Raw genomic sequence first — 5433 nt, forward strand, 5'->3', positions numbered from 1 at the left:
TGTACTGGTACATCAAGCTGTCTCCTACAGAAACATGAGATAGACTAGTGTCCTGTCCGGGGTGTACTGGTACATCAAGCTGTCTCCCCTACACAAACAGGAGATAGTCTAGTGTCCTGTCCAGGGGGTGTCCTGTCTCTCACTACAGACACAGGATATAGACTAGTGTCCTGTCCAGGGGGTGTCCTGTACATCAAGCTGTCTCACTACAGAAACAGGATATAGACTAGTGTCCTGTCCAGGGGGTGTCCTGTACATCAAGCTGTCTCCTCTACAGAAACAGGAGATAGACTAGTGTCCTGTCCAGGGGTGTCCTGGTACATCAAGCTGTCTCTCACTACAGAAACAGGAGATAGACTAGTGTCCTGTCCAGGGTGTCCTGTCTCTCACTACAGACACAGGATATAGACTAGTGTCCTGTCCAGGGGTGTCCTGTACATCAAGCTGTCTCAGCCCTGTGGAAAGCAGTACAGTATAATGAGGTATTATAATCCCAGCGTTTCAGGGAAAGAGAACAGTTAATTACAGAGTAGCAATGGCCAGAAACACCAGAATCCAGTCTGGACGAGCGGAATGCAGAGCAGGCCTCCCCACTGGCTTTGATGTGAAACTGGATGGATCAGCTCATCCTCATCGTTTGGTTTGGCCTGACTCTGTCACGGGCTCTCCGGGGGATTTCTGTGATTTTGTTCCCTTAGCTCCCTGTGGTTTCTGAGGCTGGAAAGAACTACAAATCTGTCTGCTTGTTATGTGGAATATGATGTGGTGCAGGGCTAAAGCATGCTGGGGTTTGGTGTTTGCATATTTGTAGAGGTTAGCACAACATCCTGTGACCACTTACAGCTAGTTCAGTATCTGATAGATAACTTAGAATAACACCTGTCTGTCTCTCACACACTGTACCTACACACACACACACACACACACACACACACACACACACACACACACACACACACACACACACACACACACACACACACACACACACCACTGCACACACACACACACACACACACACACACATCTCTGTCTGTCTCTCTCTCTCATTTTCTTGTCTCTCTCTTTTCTCATTATCTCTCCCTCTCTTCTCTCATTATCTCTCTCTTCATTTTCTCTCTCTCTCTCTTTCTCTCATTATCTCTCCAGTCTCTTCTCTCATTATCTCTCCCTCTCTTCTCTCATTATCTCTGTCTCTCTCTCACATTCTCTCTCACTTCTCATATTCTCTGTAAAAACACACACATTCTCATGAACATTCGGTCTCTCTTTCATTATCTGTTTCTCTCTCTCTTTTTGTTCTCAGTTGTTTTACCCCCTCCGCCCCCTCTGACGTTGTCTCTCTGTCTCTGCAGGTAAAATGTGATCAGTACTGGCCTACCAGAGGAACAGAGACATATGGGCTGATACAGGTTACTCTGCTGGACACCGTAGAGCTGGCTACATACTCTGTTAGGACCTTCGCTCTCTACAGGTGTGTGTGTGTGTGTGTGTGTGTGTGTGTGTGTGTGTGTGTGTGTGTGTGTGTGTGTGTGTGTGTGTGTGTGTGTGTGTGTGTGTGTGTGTGTGTGTGTGTGTGGTGTGTGTGTGTGTGTGTGTGTGTGTAGTGATGAGAGACAGAGAGACGGATGTGTGTTTTATGTGTCTACTTTTTGTGTACTCTCCTCTCCTGGTCTCCTCTCTCTCCTCTCCTCTCCTCTCCTCTCCTCTCCTCTCCTCTCCTCTCCTCTCTCCCCCCCACTCCACTCTCCTCTCCTCTCCCCACTCCACTCTCCTCATCTCTCCTCTCCCCCCTGCCCTCCCCTCTCCTCTCCCCTCCCCCCCTCTCCTCCCTCCTCTCCTCTCCCCTCCCCCTCTCCTCTCTCCCCTCCTCTCCTCTCCCTGCCCTGCCCTGCCCTGCCCTCCCCTCTCTCTCCCTTCCCCTCCCCTCCCCTCCCTCTACTCTCCTCTCCTGTCCTGTCCTCTCCCCTCCCTTCCCCCTCTCCTCTCCTCTCTCCTCTCCCCTCCCCCTCTCCTCTCTCCCCCCCCTCCTCTCCTCTCTCCCCTCCCTCTCCCTCCTCTCCCCTCCTCCCCTCTCCTCCCTCCCCTCCCTTCCTCTCCTCTCTCCCCCTCTCCTCTCTCCTCCTCCCCCTCTCTCCCTCCCCCTCTCCCCCTCTCCTCTCTCCCCTCCTCTCCCTGTCCCCTCCCCCCTCTCCCTCCTCCTCTCCTGTCCTGTCCTCTCCCCTCCCCCTCCTCCCCTCTCCTCTCCTCTCCTCTCTCCTCTCTCCCCCCCTCCCTCTACCCCCTCCCTCTCCCTCCCCCTCTCCTCTCTCCTCTCCCCTCCTCTCCTCTCCTGTCCTGTCCTCTCCCCCTCCCCTCTCCTCTCTCCTCTCCTCTCCCCTCCTCTCCATCTCCCCTCTCCTCTCCCCTCTCCCCCTCCTCTCTCCTCTCCCCTCCCTATCTCCTCCTCCCCTCCTCTCCTCTCTCCCCCTCCCTCTCCCCTCCCTCCTCTCTCTCCTCTCCTCTCTCCTCTCCTCTCCTCTCCTCTCCTCTCTCCTCTCTCCTCTCCTCCCTCCCCCTCCCCTCCTCTCCTCTCCTCCTCTCCTCTCCCCCTCTCCTCTCTCTCCTCTCCCCCCCTCCCTTTCTCCCCTCCCCTCCTCCTCTCCTCTCCTCTCTCCCCCCTCCCCTCCTCTCCTCTCCTCTCCTCCCTCCCTCCCCTCTCCTCTCCTCTCCTCTCTCCCCTCCTCTCCTCTCCCTCAGTCTCCCTCTCTCCCCTCCTCCCTCCTCTCCTCTCCTCCCTCCCCTCTCCTCCCTCTCCTCTTTCCTCCTCTCCTCTCCTCTCTCCTCCCCTCCCCCCTGACTCTCCTCTCCTCTCTCCTCCATCTCCTCTCCTCTCCTGATCTTCCCCCCGTCCCCTCCTCTCCTCTCCTCCCTCCCTCCCCCTCTCCTCTCCTCTCCTCTCCTCCCCTCCCCTCCCCCTCTCCCCTGATCCTCCCCCTCCCTCTCCCCTCCTCTCCCCTCTCTGATCTCCTCTACCCTCCCCTCCCCCCTCCTCTCTTGTCCTCAGTCCCCTCCTCTCTCCCCTCCTCTCCTCTCTCCCCTCCCCTCCCTCCTCTCCCCTCCTCCAGAGTGGCTCCAATGAGAAGCGTGAGATTCAGTCAGTTCCAGACTTACAGCCTGGCCGGACCACGGGGTCCCCGAACACCCCACCCCTTCCCTGGCCTTCCTACGACGGGTCATGGCCTGCAACCCTGCAGACGCAGGACCCATGGTCTGTACACTGCAGGTACCATCTTTACAGCTTCTATTACTTGAAGTTTCTTGTGGGTGAGGTAGGAATATTTTTTGGGAATATTCAAGTCCCTCCGTCGATTCCCATTTTTTTTTTTTTTTGAAGCTGGGCTGAAGCACGACTCTGGGTATGGTTTCTTCCCATTGATCTGTTACAGTCTGTTTGACCTTCGGTATCACCTATAGGTCAACACTGGAGGTTTAGTCAGAAATATGGATCAGTTGAAGAGGATTCTGTTTTGTACAGTGATTCATTGGTATATTGGAAGGTGCCGAAACAGAACGTGAGTGGCTCTGATTTACCTGGAACGCCGAGCAGAAAAAAACCTTTATAATAAAGCACAGCATTATCATGACTCTGGTATAGTGATGTAGAACAGTAGAGTACATGACTCTGGTATAGTGATGTAGAGTACATGACTCTGGTATAGTGATGTAGAACAGTAGAGTACATGACTCTGGTATAGTGATGTAGAGTACATGACTCTGGTATAGTGATGTAGAACAGTAGAGTACATGACTATGGTATAGTGATGTAGAACAGTAGAGTACATGACTCTGGTATAATGATGTAGAACAGTAGAGTACATGACTCTGGTATAGTGATGTAGAGTACAGTAGTGATGTACATGACTCTGGTATAGTGATGTAGAACAGTAGAGGACATGACTCTGGTATAGTGATGTAGAACAGTAGAGTACATGACTCTGGTATAGTGATGTAGAGTACATGACTCTGGTATAGTGATGTAGAGTACATGACTCTGGTATAGTGATGTAGAGTACATGACTCTGGTATAGTGATGTAGAACAGTAGAGTACATGACTCTGGTATAGTGATGTAGAGTACATGACTATGGTATAGTGATGTAGAACAGTAGAGTACATGACTCTGGTATAGTGATGTAGAACAGTAGAGGACATGACTCTGGTATAGTGATGTAGAGTACATGACTCTGGTATAGTGATGTAGAACAGTAGAGTACATGACTCTGGTATAGTGATGTAGAGTACATGACTCTGGTATAGTGATGTAGAACAGTAGAGGACATGACTCTGGAATAGTGATGTAGAACAGTAGAGTACATGACTCTGGTATAGTGATGTAGAACAGTAGAGTACATGACTCTGGTATAGTGATGTAGAGTACATGACTCTGGTATAGTGATGTAGAGTACATGACTCTGGTATAGTGATGTAGAACAGTAGAGTACATGACTCTGGTATAGTGATGTAGAACAGTAGAGTACATGACTCTGGTATAGTGATGTAGAGTACATGACTCTGGTATAGTGATGTAGAACAGTAGAGTACATGACTCTGGTATAGTGATGTAGAACAGTAGAGTACATGACTCTGGTATAGTGATGTAGAACAGTACAGTAGACTCTGGACATGACTGTGAACAGTATAATGATCTGGAACAGTAGAGTACATGACTCTGGTATAGTGATGTAGAACAGTAGAGTACATGACTCTGGTATAGTGATGTAGAGTACATGACTCTTGTATAGTGATGTAGAGTACATGACTCTGGTATAGTGATGTAGAACAGTAGAGTACATGACTCTGGTATAGTGATGTAGAACAGTAGAGGACATGACTCTGGTATAGTGATGTAGAGTACATGACTCTGGTATAGTGATGTAGAACAGTAGAGTACATGACTATGGTATAGTGATGTAGAACAGTAGAGGACATGACTACAACATACAGTAATACCCAGGTTCATGACAGCAGAGTAAACAACAACATACAGTAATACCCAGGTTCATGACAGCAGAGTAAACAACAACAACATATACTATATATATATATATGAATGTCCTGAGCTTAAATGAGATTGACCTTTAACCCAGACAGAAACTCCCAAAACTTCACATTGGCTAAACAAGCTGCATCTCTCCGGTAACAATATTGGTTTACGACACACACACACACACACACACACACACACACACACACACACACACACACACACACACACACACACACACACACACACACACACACACACACACACACACACACACACACACACACACACACACACACACACACACACACACACACACACACATATTTGGGTTCAGGAGTTGACAGTCCCAGTGCGTTGTCTAAACGGTATGCTGTGCTTTACGAACCCTGTCATTAGAATGCTGGC

General features: G+C 49.9%; 1 pseudogene; it reads left to right on the top strand.

The window, feature by feature from the left end:
- Nucleotides 1-535: 535 nt before the first annotated feature.
- The window catches only part of LOC124018473, a 37827-nt pseudogene continuing 32929 nt past the window's right edge, over nt 536-5433 (top strand).

Source organism: Oncorhynchus gorbuscha, unplaced genomic scaffold (genome assembly GCF_021184085.1).
Source record: "Oncorhynchus gorbuscha isolate QuinsamMale2020 ecotype Even-year unplaced genomic scaffold, OgorEven_v1.0 Un_scaffold_528, whole genome shotgun sequence".
Classification (NCBI taxonomy): Eukaryota; Metazoa; Chordata; class Actinopteri; order Salmoniformes; family Salmonidae; genus Oncorhynchus; species Oncorhynchus gorbuscha.